Genomic DNA, 18,290 nt, shown 5'->3' with positions numbered 1-18,290 from the left:
GAGGAACGATCCAGCCCAGGCTGCCCCGAAGGGGAGATGCAGCCTGGTCAGCCCCGAAGGGGAGATGCAGCCCGGTCAGCCCCGAAGGGGAGATGCAGCCCGGTCAGCCCCGAAGGAGAGATGCAGCCCAGTCAGCCCCGAAGGGGAGATGCAGCCCGGTCAGCCCCAGAGGGGAGATTCTGCCCGGTCAGCCCCAGAGGGGAGATTCTGCCCGGTCAGCCCCAGAGGGGAGATTCTGCGCGGTCAGCCCCAGAGGGGAGATTCTGCGCGGTCAGCCCCAGAGGGGAGATTCTGCGCGGTCAGCCCCAGAGGGGAGATTCTGCCCGGTCAGCCCCAGAGGGGAGATGCAGCCCAGTCAGCCCCAGAGGGGAGATGCAGCCCAGGCTGTCCCAGAGGGGGAGATGCAGCCTGTTCAGCCCCAGAGGGGAGATTCTGCCCGGTTAGCCCCAGAGGGGAGATTCTGCCCGGTCAGCCCCAGAGGGGAGATCCAGCCCAGGCTGTCCCAGAGGGGAGATCCAGCCCAGGCTGTCCCAGAGGGGAGATCCAGCCCAGGCTGTCCCAGAGGGGAGATGCAGCCCAGGCTGCCCCAGAGGGGAGATCCAGCCCAGGCTGTCCCAGAGGGGAGATGCAGCCCAGGCTGCCCCAGAGGGGGAGATGCAGCCCATTCAGTCCCAAAGGGGGAGATGCAGCCCAGGCTGTCCCAGAGGGGGAGATGCAGCCTGGTCAGCCCCGAAGGGGAGATGCAGCCCGGTCAGCCCCGAAGGGGAGATGCAGCCCAGTCAGCCCCGAAGGGGAGATGCAGCCCGGTCAGCCCCAGAGGGGAGATTCTGCCCGGTCAGCCCCAGAGGGGAGATTCTGCCCGGTCAGCCCCAGAGGGGAGATTCTGCGCGGTCAGCCCCAGAGGGGAGATTCTGCGCGGTCAGCCCCAGAGGGGAGATTCTGCGCGGTCAGCCCCAGAGGGGAGATTCTGCCCGGTCAGCCCCAGAGGGGAGATGCAGCCCAGTCAGCCCCAGAGGGGAGATGCAGCCCAGGCTGTCCCAGAGGGGGAGATGCAGCCTGTTCAGCCCCAGAGGGGAGATTCTGCCCGGTTAGCCCCAGAGGGGAGATTCTGCCCGGTTAGCCCCAGTGGGGAGATTCTGCCCGGTCAGCCCCAGAGGGGAGATCCAGCCCAGGCTGTCCCAGAGGGGAGATCCAGCCCAGGCTGTCCCAGAGGGGAGATCCAGCCCAGGCTGTCCCAGAGGGGAGATCCAGCCCAGGCTGTCCCAGAGGGGAGATGCAGCCCAGGCTGCCCCAGAGGGGGAGATGCAGCCCATTCTGTCCCAAAGGGGGAGATGCAGCCCAGGCTATCCCAGAGGGGGAGATGCAGCCCATTCTGTCCCAAAGGGGGAGATGCAGCCCAGGCTGCCCCAGAGGGGGAGATGCAGCCCAGGCTGCCCCAGAGGGGGAGATGCAGCCCATTCAGCCCCAGAGGGGAGTTGAAGCCCAGGCTGTCCCAGAGGGGGAGATGTAGCCCAGGCTGTCCCAGAGGGGGAGATGCAGCCCAGGCTGTCCCAGAGGGGGAGATGCAGCCCAGGCTGTCCCAGAGGGGGAGATGCAGCCCAGGCTGTCCCAGAGGGGGAGATGCAGCCCGGTCAATCCCAGAGGAACGATCCAGCCCAGGCTGCCCCGAAGGGGAGATGCAGCCTGGTCAGCCCCAGAGGGGAGATTCTGCCCGGTCAGCCCCGAAGGGGAGATTCTGCCCGGTCAGCCCCAGAGGGGAGATTCTGCCCGGTCAGCCCCAGAGGGGAGATTCTGCCCGGTCAGCCCCAGAGCGGAGATTCTGCCCGGTCAGCCCCAGAGGGGAGATTCTGCCCGGTCAGCCCCAGAGGGGAGATTCTGCCCGGTCAGCCCCAGAGGGGAGATTCTGCCCGGTCAGCCCCAGAGTGGAGATTCTGCCCGGTCAGCCCCAGAGGGGAGATTCTGCCCGGTCAGCCCCAGAGGGGAGATTCTGCCCGGTCAGCCCCAGAGGGGAGATTCTGCCCGGTCAGCCCCAGAGGGGAGATTCTGCCCGGTCAGCCCCAGAGGGGAGATTCTGCCCGGTCAGCCCCAGAGGGGAGATTCTGCCCGGTCAGCCCCAGAGGGGAGATCCTGCCCGGTCAGCCCCAGAGGGGAGATCCTGCCCGGTCAGCCCCAGAGTGGAGATTCTGCCCGGTCAGCCCCAGAGGGGAGATCCAGCCCAGGCTGTCCCAGAGGGGAGATCCAGCCCAGGCTGTCCCAGAGGGGAGATCCAGCCCAGGCTGTCCCAGAGGGGAGATGCAGCCCAGGCTGTCACAGAGGGGAGATGCAGCCCAGGCTGTCCCGGAGGGGAGATGCATCCCGGTCAGCCCCGGAGGGGAGATCCAGCCCGCTCAGCCCCATAGCGGGAGATGCAGCCCAGGCTGTCCCAGAGGGGGAGATGCAGCCCAGGCTGCCCCAGAGGGGGAGATGCAGCCCAGGCTGCCCCAGAGGGGGAGATGCAGCCCAGGCTGCCCCAGAGGGGGAGATGCAGCCCAGGCTGCCCCAGAGGGGGAGATGCAGCCCAGGCTGCCCCAGAGGGGAAGTTCAGCATAGTGCGTTCCAGAGGGGAAACCCAGCACAGTCTATATACCAAAACCAGAATACTGTGTACCATAAAATTCTCAACCACCAAATATTTTTTTAAAAGGGACCAGGTAGAAAAATAAGCACTTAACGAATTTGTGACATTAAAGTTGTTATGACGAATGCTGTACAAATAAATTCAATATACACCTACTAACATCACCAAGAATAACTCAGCTTAGTGGCATTTTGATCAATTATTTTCACATCTTATCATCCAACCATATCACAGGTGTGGGATTTTTGTCTACATTACCATTTAAAGTATTATCACCATCAGCTAAGACTCTGTTAACACGTTCACCCCTTGATTCAGAAGTTTTGAGTTCATACCTCACTCAAGATTTGAGCACAAGATCTAGGCTGGAGCTCTGATCTTGTGTTGAGGAGTGCTGCATGGTTGGAGACATTGTCTCCTGGATGAAAGTTAAACCGGGACCCCCTTCTGCCCTTTCAGGTATTCAAAGAAGTTTAGGGGAGTTTTCCCTGGTGTCCCGGCCAACATTTAGTTCTCAGCCAACACCATGAACACAGACTATTTGCTCTTTTGACTTGTGGGTGCTTGCTGTGTGAAAATTCGCTGTTGCATTTCCTTTTTACAACAATGACCACACAGCAAGAAGTATTTAATTAGTTGTGTGGTACTTTGGGGTGCCTGAAGTCATGAAAGATGCTATAAGAAATGCAAATTTTTCTTTTAAAAAGAGAGTTCAATTTATAATATACCCAATCTAAAACTGTTCCAAGTGCTTCATTTACAGTGAATTTGATGTAAAGTTTGTTATCTAGCCAGATGTGGCAGCCATTTTGCTCGCAGCAGGATCACACAAACAGCAATGAGAAAAATTGCCAATCAGTTTGTTTTTGGTGATAATTGAGGAAGGAAGGTTAGCCACAGCACTGAGAATCCTCCCTGACCATCTTCCAATGGTTCCCTTGAACCATCAGCGTTCACTTCCACCACCAGAACAGGTAGCTGAGTCCTCAATTTCATATTTCATTCACACAGTCACACTTTCTACATTGCAGTACTCCCATGGAATTGTAGCTTAGAAGTGCTGAAATGATGGAATGGGGACAGAGAGCAAATGCTACATTGCACAGCAAAGGGTAATGTTATTGGGAAGAAGCATGCTACAGAGGGACAGCTGAAGAGATATGGTCAGATTATATATAGCAGAGGAAGAATTATACCATACAGCCAAGTGCTAGAAATCAGATTTTATATTTCAGGTTATCCTCTGTAGTAATAATAATAGTCTGGAAGCAATTATATACTTAAATGCCCATGACATATTATTACCCATATACAGACTATCTTCCAGAAACTCTTGACTTGGACAAAATAGTATGATGAGATGGGAAGAGAACAACTGACCCATTACAAACAGACTTTAGTGGAAGGGGGACATTGGCTTTCCCTGGTTCCTCAGCTGTAAGGACAGTATCTTGTATGGAACTGAGCCAAGCCCTAGGTTCAGTGTGTGGGCTGTGTTGAGTTAGTTGATCTCTGCCATGGTAGAGCAGTTATCCACATTACCCTTGTTGATCAAGTTTCCGCTCTGGATTGCAATCCAAGTCCCCCAGCCCCGCTACAAAATTCGTGTTTGAGGGCATGTTTGGCAGGGGAAAGACTGCGTTCCGATGTGAAGCCCCCTCTCAAATGTATATGGTCTTTACAGATCATCGGGTGAAGGATGCCCAGTGATATGAGATGCTGGAGCCTTTCAGGGGTTCACTGAGACATTGCACCCAAAGGATAATGCAAGAGAATATTGGAGAGGGCAAGAAATCCATGGACAGGGAGACCAACTACCCCTTAAAATAGGAGCTCAGGAGAAAAAGAACACGGGGGGGGGCGGGGGAACTGATATGTTCATGTAGAGATTGGAAGAATCAGTAGTGTAGGATTGAGAGAGAGGACACAGTGAATTAATGAGCTGAGGATAGAGGCGTGTATGTATCGCTCGCTGCACAAACAGAAATGTGTCTGGTAACGGTAATGCAGGGAATTCATTAGAACAGATTGTAACATTAGTGAATTATTTACAGCTGACATCACTCCGAGAAGGTGGAGAGGCAGCTCGATAAAATGCAAGCAGTGTGCCAGTGGAATGTGGTCAATACCCAGGCAGGGTGCGAGTGCGGGGCTTGAATTCACTGTATGATATATAGAATTTCTGTCACTCAGACAGCCTAAGTACTTTAAACTTAGGTGTGAGGCACAGAGCAAATGGGAGGGATTAATGTTACTTTCAAACTGTGATCAGTCACTGATGAAATATAACAACGCTGAAAATAAGAAGTGATTGATCAAATATTTGGGGTACGTTGCACCACCAAAAAACTTGTCCCTTGTTACTACCCATTTCGTTAACATCTGTTTTGGCAACAATGCTGGAAAATCCTATTCATCTCAAAAGCAAATGATATAGTCTCTACCTCCTAAGTTGTGGTGAGCTGATAGCAGAACAGGATTATGCAGCTTATTGCCGCCCGATGTTTATCTCTTGCTCACCTCAACATCCTCACACCTCTGTCTCTGTTTGCTTGTAACCTCTTGACCTGACCCCATTCAGTTTACACTGTGGCTTCATAAGTAGATTTCTATGAGCTACAGTTAAAGGAAGGCACCTTTCGTAACCTCAGGACATCTTAAAAGCATTTTACAGCCAAAAAAAACATTTTTGAAGTACAGTCACTGTTATAATGTAGGAAACGCTGCAGCCAACTTGTGTACCACAAGCACCCACAAACAGCAATGAGATAATCTGTTTTGGTGATGTTGGTTGAGGGATAAATATTGGCCAGGAAACCAGGGTAAACTTCCCCTGCCCTTCTTCAAATAGCATTATACAATGTTCTACCTTCATTTGAGAGAGCAGACACGGTCTCTGTTTAACACCTCATGCGAAAGATGGCACCACCTCCATTTTAGCACTTTCTTAGTAAAGCGCGGGAGTATCAGCCTAGATCAGTGCTTTCCAAAATTTTTTACCAGTGTGATCCCATTATAATGCCCCAGACTTCACATGAGCCCCAGAGTGAGAAGCTGCCCGGGGTTTTTGGGGGGGGCGGGGTGTCTCGGCTTCAGCTGCTGAGCGGGGCAGGTGGAAGTGAAGTTGAGCCTGGCTGAAAGCGTTTAAACAGCAAGGTTTTTTTTTAAAAACTACCTTTTCACAGTTATTTTTTTGTAGCAACAATCAGGCCTCAAAGATCTGTCCGTTAGACCACGCACGCCATTAGAAAAAAGACGAGGATTTAAAGGGACCTCGCAGCTGTTCGCATTGAGTCCGAGCTCCGCGACAGCCATTGATGTAACGGAGCTCATGACCCCAAAATCTCACCTTGCAATCGCATTGGTATTCACAATCCACATTTCGGAAGCCCTGGCCTAGATCTTATGCTCAATTCTCTTCAGTGGGTCTTGAACCCACGATCTTCTGATGCAGGGCTAGTATGCTACCAACTGAGCTACAACTGACACCAGTTGTAGCATTCACACACTGAGGCATCTATTACTGTTCCTCCTGCACAAAATCCCCATCTCCCTCTGACTTGGCTCATTAGTAGCACTCTCACTTCTGAGTCGATAGGTTGTGGGTTCAGTTGCTGCTCCAGAGACGCAAGCAAGTAATCTGGGTTAGCGCAGTCTTCGGGTACTGCAGTGTCAGAGTTTCTGGATGAGATGTTAACCTGAGACCGCATAAAGAGCTGGGCCACGAATTTACAATGACTGAATACATTTAATCCTGTCTTTAAGCAAACTGGTTCGGGAGTTTTTGACCATGTTTTTGGAATTAGGTTCTGCAGTTCCTGGTGTTTAGCATTTGGTACATTGGTTTACGTTAAATGCGGTTTTTATTACATGGGGTTTCAGAAGTTTTGCTAGCCTTTTAGGGAATACATTCCATGAAAACAGCAAATCAGTGGCCGTGACCATGAGTGTTGACAATGATGTCTCGGCCTCGACTCAGTGGTAACACCCTTGGCTTCAAATGAGAAGACCCTGGGATCAAGCCCCACTCCAGAGATTTGGCTACATAACCTGGTTTTGACACTTCATCGCAACACCACGAGAGTGGTGCACTGTTGGAAATGCTCCTCCTGAGTGAGGCAGTTAACCAATCTCTGCTCTCAGGTGAACGTAAAAGACCCAAGGCACAATTTTGACGAGCAGGTGAGTTTTGTTAGTGTCTTGGCCAATATTTATCCTTCAACCAAGACCTAACAACATGGATCATCTGGACATTTGTTTCATGGCTGTTTGTGGGAGCTTGTGTGTAACTTGACTGCCACGTTTCCTGCATTACAACAGTGACTTCAGAAGTGGTTAGGAATAGGTTTAGAGTGTCATGACATCGTGTAAAGCTTTGTATAAATGCAAGTTTTTTTTTGTATTCTGAACCACCCTAGAATGAACCAAAGCTGGGATGAGCCAGAGCTAGCAATTTTCCCCCAATGAATCTGCTCAGGGAGATTAAATGAACAAAAAATTGGAGCTTAGAAATAACTTACACAGGACCCCCAGAAGCCCACTATAAAATGCACTTTGTGGTGCTGTACTAAGATGCAGCTGGTATAAGTGAAAGTCCTTGGTGTGTTCACTGATAGATAAAATTGCCAACCCTCTAGAATTGTCCTGGAGTCTCCAGGAATTAAAGATTATTCTCCAGGTCATTGCTGATGGCAACCTGGGAGAAAAGTCTTAGAGCCATTAAAAAGCATATATATTTTTTTCATTTTCATTGCATGTTTTTGTCTATAAAATTATTAGAGGTGGAAAAACAAAGTGCTTGAAAGTGGGCTGTCATATTTTGAAACTTCCAAGAATAGGTTCAAGTAGAGTTGACAGCCCTACATATTAATGACTATGGTACTGCGGCTAACAACCCTGAAATCAAGGGTTGAGATCGCACTGTGGCATATTCCGAAATTGAATTTGGCACGTCAGTACCAGAAGGAATGGCCAATGGTACCCCCATCTGGTCATTATACCATTAATGTCAGTCTGTCAGTGGCATTTGTATCAGATATGTTCTCTCTGGAGGCTTTTGCCCACATTTTTGTTTTTCTTTAAGTGCTAAATGTAAATTTATAATGGTTTGCTTTTCCAGAGTTCACGAGGGAAACAGGTGTTGTAAGCAGTGATTTATGGCTTCATTTACACTGCAGATTTACTGTCGGCGTGTAGCTTTTTCAGCTTTGTATCCATGCTAAAAGTGTGGTGTAAATTGGATGCTAATATAAAAGCTAACTCCAGATCAAAGTGCTAACAATTGATCCTATTCATTTATGATTTGGCTACTTGTGGCGATAAGAAGGCTCAAATCTGATCCACCAACAGCTTATTACTGGATAACTTGAAGCATGCTACCACACTTATTCTAAGGCTGTACCTTATGTGCCTTGAAGTAGAAAGCGCACACACAGTTACAGGGGTTCTGAAACTTGTACAGTTTGCTGTGTATCCTGTAAATACTTAGCTCCGGGCTTTATTTTTTTATAGTCCGTCAGAGGGGCTGAACTTCTTAGTTCTACCTGTTTTAGTTTAAGTGAATGTTGAGGTATGTTGTTTAAGCAATTTCTAATAATACACATCAGTCATTTCACTGAACCTCAAAAAATTGGGTTATTCTCAATGGATTGGTATAATCAGAACCTGTGAAGTTGATTGGTACTGCACAGAGAGCAATGTCCTTGTCTCTTGCTGTTAGCATAGGATGCATCTGCACAACAGCTACAGCATTCATGCAAGGCAGTTTTGCTTAGTTTGTTGGTACTGCTCTCGTCTTTGAGTCAGAAAGTTGAGAGTTGAAGTCCCTCTCTGGTTTGAACCCAGAACCTTGGCGAATGATCAGTGCAATGCTGAGGGACTGTTGTCTTTCAGATCAGATATTAAAACCGAGGCTGCATCTGCTTGTTTGGGTGAACATACAGATCCCATTGCCATTTCAGAATAAAAGCAAAGTGTTTTCCCAGCGTCCTGGCCAATATTTGTCCTTGAACTAACACCGACAAAACTGACTCATTGGTCATTTATCTCATTGCTGTTAGTAGACTTTGCTGTGTGCAGATTAGCTGACGAGTTTGCATTTCAAAAGCACTTCAGTCGTTGTGAAGCATTCTGAGGGTGTGAAAGGCACCACAATAAATTGAGGTATTCGTTGAATCTGGAGCTGAGTCCTAACCTGCCACCAAAGCAAATGGGATTGACACCCCCTGGAGGAATGAGCCTTTTAAGCACATACTGTGGAGTCAGGTTTTACCCTACCGTCTGATTCATACTGCACAGGTTTAGCATTGAAGCAAAGCGGAAATGCTTTAGGTCAACAGTAAACGTGTATCACAAGTACTGCTGTAAATCACTGTTGTAGCACCTGTTTCTCTCAATAATAGATATGGCATCAATAAGACCATCTGCATGGGGGAACCTTACTGCAACCGTTCAATATGAACATTTGTTATGTAGAAGCCTGGGTGTTCCGGTTGGTATTATTTTAACAGGTGTTGTTATTTTAAATGGGTAACCTCAGTTGTCACAATTACAGCAATCAAAGTCTAGGCCATGGTGCCCACATATTGCAACGAATGGTTGCAGGGCTCCAAATGCTGCCATAAAAGTTTACCACACAGAAGGAGGCCATTCAGCCCATTCTGTCTGTGCCAACTCTGGGAAATCCAAAATGAATCATTGTCCTGCTCCCAGTTTCTCTTTGCTATGTGTTTTCCTCCACCTCTAAAATTTATCCCAGGTGCAATTTCTCTGCCTCAGCCATTCCCCATAGCGAAGCATTCCTTATTCCAACACTGCAAATGTATATTAGGAGAAAACGTTTTTCCCTATTCAAGCTATCAAAACCTCAACTGGCAAAAAATTCTGTCAGTACCATAAATATTGATTTATTAACAAAATAAAAGTACCCAGGAAAGGTCCATTATATCCCCCTCAATCTCTCTGCTGGTTAATGCATTGACTAGTTTGGCTAAGCAGATCAGGTTTATTAGCCCTGTCTGTTCCGAGCTGGCTGGAGTGGTAGCGGAAATGTCTAATTATCCTCTGCTCCGTGCTTGGGGTTGTGGAAAATCAGCCAGGGTTCCCTGTCCTGATCTCTTTGCAGTGATCTCTTAGTCTAAGTGTGGCTTGTGTGGATATCAGGATCAGGCTTGGATGTTGTACTGTTCCCCCAATGACATGGGTCGCAATGCAGCAAGACAATGTTTCAGTCCACTCTCTCTGTGTGCATTTTGCTGCTCTTTGATATAATGTCAATTGTCAAAATGCTTCATTTTAGTATGGTGTATTTATCATTGATGTCAGCAATTTGTTGAAATGTGCACAGCGGAGAACAGAATTATAATTTGAGCAAAATATAATGATTCAGTGTAATACAGTACACGTACAAATTGGAAGAGAAATAAAACATGTTTAGATACTGTGCATAGTTCTCCTTATAAAAAGGATCTAGAGAAACTAGAGATGGTGTAAAAACAATACATAAGAATGCTATCAGAACTGAAAGTTTATAACTATCAGAAATGGCTGAATAGGCTGGGCTCTTTTCTCTAGAAAAAAGGCTGAAGGGTGACCTGAGAGAATTATGAAGAGATTTGATAAAGTAGACGCAGAGATGTTTTCACTTGTGGAGGAAACCAAAAGTAGGGGCCATAGATATAAGATATTACAGCGCACTATCCCCAGTGAGTCGTGACACTATCAAGCCCCACTGTTCCCCGAGCCACGGCAAAAGTCTGATCAAACCATCTAATTGTTTAATTTAGGTTAACAGAATACGAGCACCAGGTTTGTAAACTTAACAAGTAAATAACTGTTTATTGAACAAATTGTCTTTAACCAGTGGCAGAAGAAAGAAATATGAACTGCTAATTTCTAACACTATAACCTAAACTTTACTCCTTCCTAAATCCCTATACACACACAAGGAAGACACATAAGATGCACAAAAACATAGATTTTAAGGGTAAAACATTTCAAAGCACCAATTCCGGAGTACAGAATTCGATGGGTTGATTTTGATCGATGTCTTTCAAATTCCTTTCAGTTCTTTGTTGATGACGCAAGGTGGTCTTCCCAGCACTTTCAGTCTTTAGTTCACTGGTTGAGCGCTTGCTTTTCAATGTCTCTAATGGCGATTTTCCCCTTTTCCTCTTGACAGGGGTTTTTCAGAAAGATAGCAGGTTACAGAGAAATGAGAGGAGAAAAATAGCTAGCTATTATTGTAGAATTACTAGAGTCTTACACACACAGGCGAAAGAAGTTTTAGGTCTTTTCTCTTTTCAGGCTAGGAGCTTTTCTGCTGCACTGCTCTCTCACATACCCTGGGGACCTGGTTAGGAGCCAATTAAAATGTTGTTGCTAGGCAGTTCCGTTAGACCAGACTCTTCCTTGGCACCATTCTGTCTTTCATGGCACACTCTGTTCCAGAACAGCAACATTGTATATATCCCTCACACTGTTCCAGTAGACATGTCTTTCAAACTGCAGCCATTGTAATTTTAATCCACAGTCCAACAGAAATAAAAAGGTATGTTCTTTACATGCCTCCACCCTTAAAAGAGATGAAACGACATTTCATCATAAGGTATGTGACATATGGACAACAAAACACAAAACTTAATTCCATTCATCCTTCCTCCTCCTAGTACAATCTTCAGCATTTCTTACCCCTTTAACTTATTTCAGTATTGTACATCCAGGACAATGCAACCGCAATCACATTATCTTTGCTGGCAACGTGAACAATCTTTACATTGAATGGTTGAAACAATAGACTCCGTCTAAACAGTCTCGCATTTTGAGTTTTAAACTTTTCAATGAACCAGCAGATTGTGGTCAGTGTAGATTAGTGTTTCTTTGTTATCGTGTTGCACGTAAACTTCAAAGTGTTGAAGAGACAACAGCGATGCTAGAGTTTCTTTTTCCATTGTAGAGTACTTTCTCTGATAGTGATTTAGTTTCTTGGAAAAGTAGCACTCCAGCTTCTCTATCCCTAATTTATCATCTTGTAATGGGACTGCACCTACCCCCAAGTCACTAGCATCAATTGCCATTTTAAAAGTTTTGGTAAGTCGGGGCGGCCAACATTGGTTCGTTTATTAAGGTTGCCTTCAGCTTTTCAAACACTGTTTGGCATTCTGCTGACCATACCACTTTTTCCTATTTTCTTAACAAATTGATAGAAGCTGAAGTTAGGCACAAACTTCCGATAAAACCCACACATTCCCAAAAATCTCATAATTTCTCGTTTAGTTTTAGGAATAGGGAAATCTATTAAGCGTTCGCTTTTGCTGTCCTTGGCAACACTTGCCTTTGCCCTACGATGTGACCTAGGTAAGTTATCCTTGTTTTTGCAAATTCGCTTTCGGCCAGATTTATGAGTAAGCCAGCCAACTGCAATTGCTTAAACAGGCCCTCTAATTGCTTTACATGTTCTTCCCATGTGTTACTATAACTACATTGCCTAAATGAACCACACAGTTATGTATTTCAGCTACTTTACGTGCTCCTGTGAGTCTTTCTAGAAATATGGACACATAATCAAACATGGAGGATTCATCTTTTTGCTTTAGAAACTTTTCCTTAATCACTTTTAACTGACCTCTTATTTCATGACCATAGATCAATTCAAATGGACTAAATCCACTAGATTCATTTGGAGAATCTCTGGTAGCAAATAGTAAGAAATCTAATCCCTTGTCCCAATCCTTTGGATATTCATGGCAATAGGTCTTGAGAGTCTGATGGTATCTCTGTAAAGCTCCCTGTGTCTGTGGATGATAGGTGTAGACTTTAGTTGTTTGATACCTAAACTACTGATTATGTCCTGGAAAATTTTAGACATGAAGTTAGAAGCTTCTATGAAATTCATTGCCACAGAAGGCTGTGGAGGCCAGGTCATTGAGTGTATTTAAGACCGAGATAGATAGGTTCTTGATTGGTAAGGGGATCAAAGGTTACAGGGAGAAGGCGGGAGAGTGGGGCTGAGAAACTTATCATGATTGAATGGCGGAGCAGACTCAATGGGCCGAATGGCCTAATTTCTGCTCCTATGTCTTATGGCTCTTATAAGCTTGATCAGGTTGTATTTCAATTGGTAGACCATAACAAGTGAAAAACTGAGTTAACTTTTCCACTACCACGTTAGCTATAATTGTTCTTAAAGGAATAGTTTCTGGAAATCGGGTTGTCATACCCATGATTGTAAGGATATACTGATGTCCTGCTTTCGTTTTGGGTAATGGCCCTACACAACCTACTAATACCCGACTGAATGGTTCTTCAAAAACTGGTATGGGTATTAAAGGTGCTGGTTTGATTATATGTTGAGGTTTACCTACTACCTGACATGTATGACACGTTTTACAAAATTGCACTATGTCCTTATGAAGTCTTGGCCAGGTAAAATGTCTGTTTATCAATGCTTGGGCTTTCCGTATTCCTACATGCCCTACTGTAGGAATTTCATGTGCTACTCGCAATATCTCCTTATGATATTTGGGTGGTACCACTATCTGATGAACAACTGTCCATTCCTCATCCACAGGTCTGTGAGGGTGTCTTCACTTCCTCATCAGAACTCCATTTTTAATGTAATAGCACTCCGGAACTCCTTTAGCCTCAACTTCAGTGTGAGCTGACTGTGCTAACTTGTTTAACTCTGGTTCTGCTTTCTGAGCCTCAATTAATGAGGACATGCCAAATACTCCCTTTGAATTGTCCGCATCCTTAAAGAAAGCTTTGGCTACTCTAACATCTGCTCGTGGTATTACTTTGACCTCTGGTGATGGACTTTGTTTAGCCATTGCTCTGGTCACCACACATGATGGACAAGGATGACAACACCAGTTACAACCCAGAAAGGGGTGGTGATGGAGCATAACGAGTTATAAAAATTGACAGTAATCAGTCCCAACTGATCACCCATTTTGCATGCCATTCATACTTTCAATGAGGCTTCAGGCAGGAAATCAAAGATTCTGTGTGGAACAGGTGTAAACTTTATTTAAATATGAAAATGGAGTGTGGATGTCCTGCTTGGAACCTATTAACTTTAATACAGGGAGGATGTCCAGAGCGAATGACACTGAAACTCTTTCGAGTTATCAACAGCCACAGATTGCAACTCTTTCGAGTACAATCACAGTACTTGGTTTCCAGGAGTGGGACATGAACCCACAACCCTCTGATTCAAAGGCGAGGGTGCTATGAACTGAGCCACAGCTGACACCTCGCGAATGACACTGAAGGCGAATTCTGGCAGGGGTTCATTTAATTGGAACATTAGTATAAAGGAATTAAGGCCATTCTGGGCCATTTTTATTTTTTTGTTTTTTTGCTGGCCTTTGTGCCAATTGTTCTTCAAAAGAAACAAACATTTATGCCCTCAGCACCATTACTATCAGCAGCTAGTTGCCCAATGGGAATACCCTCATCTCCATTATCAGTAAAAAGGACATGCAAAGTGACACCATGGGGGGTAGTCTGTGCCCACGCAAAGTCGTGAAGGCACTATGTAAATGCATGTCTTTTTTTAAGGAACATTATTGGTCAAACGTCTGCATTTCTACTTAATATACATTTAAAAGTTTTTATTACTTATGGACTGGGAAATGCTATTGTTTTATTTTGTTCATTCACGGGATGTGGACTTTACTGGCTGGGCCAGCATTTATTGCCCATCCCTAGTTGCCCTTGAGAAGGTGGTGGTGAGTTGCCTTCTTGAACCGCTGCAGTCCACATAGTATAAGGCTGCAAAAATTCTGATTCTTAGAAAGGCCAGAGTGGGGGCTGGGCACATGGGATGTGAATTTCAGAAGGGATTCCTCATCAAAAATAAAGTCTATGAGCTTCCAAATCCTCAGGCAATTTCCTTAAAGAATTTGATTAAATTAGTCCTGTCTGACTTTCTCTTTACAAAGCCATCTTGATAGTCCCCGACAAGCTACTTATGTTATCCCTTCTGCTTGCTAGCTGTTTGTTTGCAACAAATGTGAGGCTAACTGGTCTAGAGTTAACTTTGGCTATTCCCAGCCCCTTTTTACTAAGACTGTAACATTTATCACCTTGTAATACTTTGCCATAATTAGTTTCCAGTTTTGGTCCATTTTGTTTAGTGTATCTGCTGTTTTAAACAGTCTCCTGATATACTCCTTTCTTTCACCTTTTATAATACATGGTTATTTAATCTCTAATTTAAATTGTCTCTTTGTGGTCCCATCATTTCTTTGACTATCTTCTAATCTGCTTATAAAAGCCTTTATATTGACTAGTCTTTTCCCATACTCTTATCCCTTCTAATTTCCTTTTTTACTTCCTGCCTGCTTTTGGTATTATTCTTTTTAAATACAAGCATAAACTTTATCATGTTTTTGCAAATCTCCCCAATTACTCATAAATCTCTAGCTGTTGTTACAACCCTTTTACTCCTGGTCAGGGAGCATTAGTCTGTGTACATCCTCTCTCACTGCTAATCTGGAGCACTATCTCCAACATTACCACGTCATTTACCTATGCTGGGCCTCTTTTCATCTCTGAAGTTTGCTCTAATGATCTTGTTTTGATTTCACATTTTATCCCTTCTGAATTTCTGCCTGACTTCGTTTCTTACTCCTAAGTTTTAAGTTGTTGCTCCTGGCATTTACACTCAGTGCTCTACTGAACAATTTGCAGAGGTGAACTTTGTCGATCCCTTAACAATCTTGAAAATTTTTATTAAGTCACCTCAAAGTCTTTTTCCCGAAGAAAGCAAACACTACCACCCCCCCAACTTCCTCAAATTTTTCAGATAACTAAAATTCCTGATATTAGTGAGTCATCACTGTTGCTCACCTCTCTAACCTCTGAAGGATAATAACAGCCTTTTGATGCATGCTTGAGTTTTGACTGCAGAGGAATGCCTGATTTATTGCCAGCTACAATGCAACTTACACTTCTTGTCTCAGCTTTGTGAATTATTAACATGGGTGCAATTTGTTTTGATTGTTTGATCTGTTCCCAGTAGCTGTTCAGTTTGGAATTGAATATAGGCAGCTATAAATTATAGGCAGCAGTTAGGTTTGCACCGTGACAAACTGATTGAGATCAATTACAGATTCAGTTTCCTTTTGCAGTATGTTCTTTCTTTCTTCGGGTAGCATGCATATTAAACTAAAAGCAAACTAAAACATTAACTAATCAATTTGATTTCCTGTTAAGAAAAATAAAGAACCTGCGTTTATATGGTGCCTTTTGCAACCCCAAGACATCCCACAGTGCTTTACAGTCAGTGAAGCACTTTTGAAGTGTAGTTGTTACTTAACAAAATCCCAATGTGATAATGACTAGATTTTAGTGGTGTTGGTTGCTTAATTAATATTAGCCAAGGGAGAGCTCCCCATGCCCTTCTTCCCCATATCTTTTACATCCATCTGAGAGGGCAGACAAAGCTGCGGTTTAACATCTTGTCTGAAAGATAGCACTTCTGACAGTGCAACACTCCCTCTGTAATGCACTGGAGTGTCAGCCTGGATTATGTGCTCAGGTCTTTGAGTGGAAGTTGAACCCACAACCTTCTTGCTCCAAGGCAAGAGCACTACCAACTAAGATGAAAGCAAAATACTGCGGATGCTGGAGATCAGAAATAAAAGTAGAAAGTGCTGGAAAAGCTCAGGTCTAGAGGCATCTGTGGAGAAAGAAAAGGTTAACGTTTCAAGTCCATTATGACTTCTTCAGTTGAAGAAGAGTCACGTTGGACTCGAAACGTGAACTGTGTCTCTCTCTCTCTCCACAGATGCTGCCAGATCCTACTGAGTTTTCCAGCACTTTCTGTTTTTATTATTGCTACCAACTAAGCCTTGGCTGAGTGTACTTTTTTCCAGTGGGGGGAAGAATCAGTGCCGTTGAAACCTGTTGGCTGCCATAAAAGCCTGGCTCATTTTCTGTTTTGTCCCTGAGGCTTACCCCTGGTCTTCCAATGCTCCTGGAATACAGGCCTGGTCAACTTATTAAATGTTCGCCATTCTATCTTTGAGATTTTTTTTTCAGTGCGAAGCTTGTTATGATCATTACCACTTTCTCTCTGTCCATTCCTTTCACTGTGTCAACGAACTCATTATTAGCAACTTGCATTTATATATGTCCTTTAATATAGAAAAAGGTTTCCAGAGGTGTAACCAGACAAAAATGGATGACCTGCCGAAGGAGGAGATATTAAGAGGGATGATTAAAAGCTTGGTGGGAGAGGTGGATTTGCAGCAGCATCTTAAAGGAGGAGGGGGAGCTGAAGGTTTGGAGGGGTTTAAGAGAGATGAACTTCGGACCATTGGACCTAGATCGATGAAGGCACGGTCGCTGATGGTGAAGCAAAGTGGGGGTGCACAAGAGGCCAGAATCAAAGATACAAATAGTTCTGTGGAGGATTGTAGAGTTGTTGATAGTTAGTGATAGTTAGGCATAAATCAGTGGCACTGGAGTTAAGACGAGATTGTCTTCTGTCTCTTGCTGTGTTGAAACTAGGGGATCCATGTAATATCTCGGCAATTCAGCTTTAAGTGCCTCCTCGCAAAAGTGAGGGTGTAGCACTAATGTGCAAACGCTTGACAATGTTACTTTAAGAAGCTCTGAATGGGATCAATGTTGCTGAGGGCATATATGATACAAAGAGGATTTTGCTTTGCACAGATGTTGAATTTGTGAATCTGACCTTGGTAGAAAGTGGAATGAAACTCCCTCCTCCAGGGAGGCTCAGTTCACTGTCAGGCCAGGTATTTAAGCTGCCTTTAAACTATAATGGAAGTGTTGGCGAAAAGTGAAACCAGTTTGCTGCAATGCGGTGACATAAATTCTTTGGCAAAACCGTACCTCAGTCGAGGCTGGGAATGGTTGGTGATGCTGAACTGTTAGTTTTGCTGCATTGGGTATATCTCTGGGCTAGGGGTACTAATGTTGAATTATTAGCGATTCTGCATTGAGTATATAAAGCAAAATACTGAAGATGCTAGAAATCCGAAATAAAAACAGAAAATGCTGGAAGCGCTCAGCAGACCAGGCATCATCTCTGGAGAGAAAAATAGTGTTGATGATTTAGGTTGATGGCCTTTCATCATAACTGGAAAACGTGAGATGTGATGGGTTTTAAGCAAGTCTTAGTTCTTTGGCAGTGGCCCGGGATCGAGGATGACTTGCTTCCACTCCAATTTGATGGGTTCTGTGATGGTTGATAAATCCAATGCACAATCTACAGATTCTGATGATGCAGGGTAGGTGGTGCTCGGGGGGTAGGGTAGATGAGTTGTTTGGAGGTTTGTGCGCTGCCACAAACATCTCTGCATCACCTCTGCATTTTCCCAACAAAGTCTCTCTGTGTTCGGTGCCTTGCTGAATGAACTTACTCCAGTTTGGTCAGTCACAGGCCAGGGCAGTGGGGAGGTTTGACCTCTTCATGGATGCTTTCAGGACATCCATAAAGTGCTTCCTCTGTCGTCCTGGGAGTTTTCTGCCACGACTAAGTTCCAAGTAGAGTAGTTGCTTTGGGAATCTGGTGTCAGGCATTATGAACAACCTGTTTCACCCAGCGGAGTTGGTTTTGAGTGATTAGCATCTTGCTGCTGGGCACATTGGCTTGGGAAAGGACGCTGCTGCTTCTTGTCACCAGATTTTCTTTTATATTTGT

The 18,290-nt window shown here is 45.0% G+C and overlaps 1 protein-coding gene across 1 annotated transcript in view; it reads left to right on the top strand.

Moving 5' to 3' along the window:
* Positions 1 to 18,290, top strand: part of hif1an (hypoxia inducible factor 1 subunit alpha inhibitor) — a 52,350-nt gene that overhangs the window by 1,106 nt on the left and 32,954 nt on the right. The gene's annotated exons all lie outside the window — the stretch shown is intronic.

Source organism: Cetorhinus maximus, chromosome 27, assembly GCF_964194155.1.
Source record: "Cetorhinus maximus chromosome 27, sCetMax3.hap1.1, whole genome shotgun sequence".
NCBI classification, from domain to species: domain Eukaryota; kingdom Metazoa; phylum Chordata; class Chondrichthyes; order Lamniformes; family Cetorhinidae; genus Cetorhinus; species Cetorhinus maximus.
Note: the sequence above shows the minus strand (reverse complement) of the source record. Positions and strands in the feature narration are given on the sequence as shown.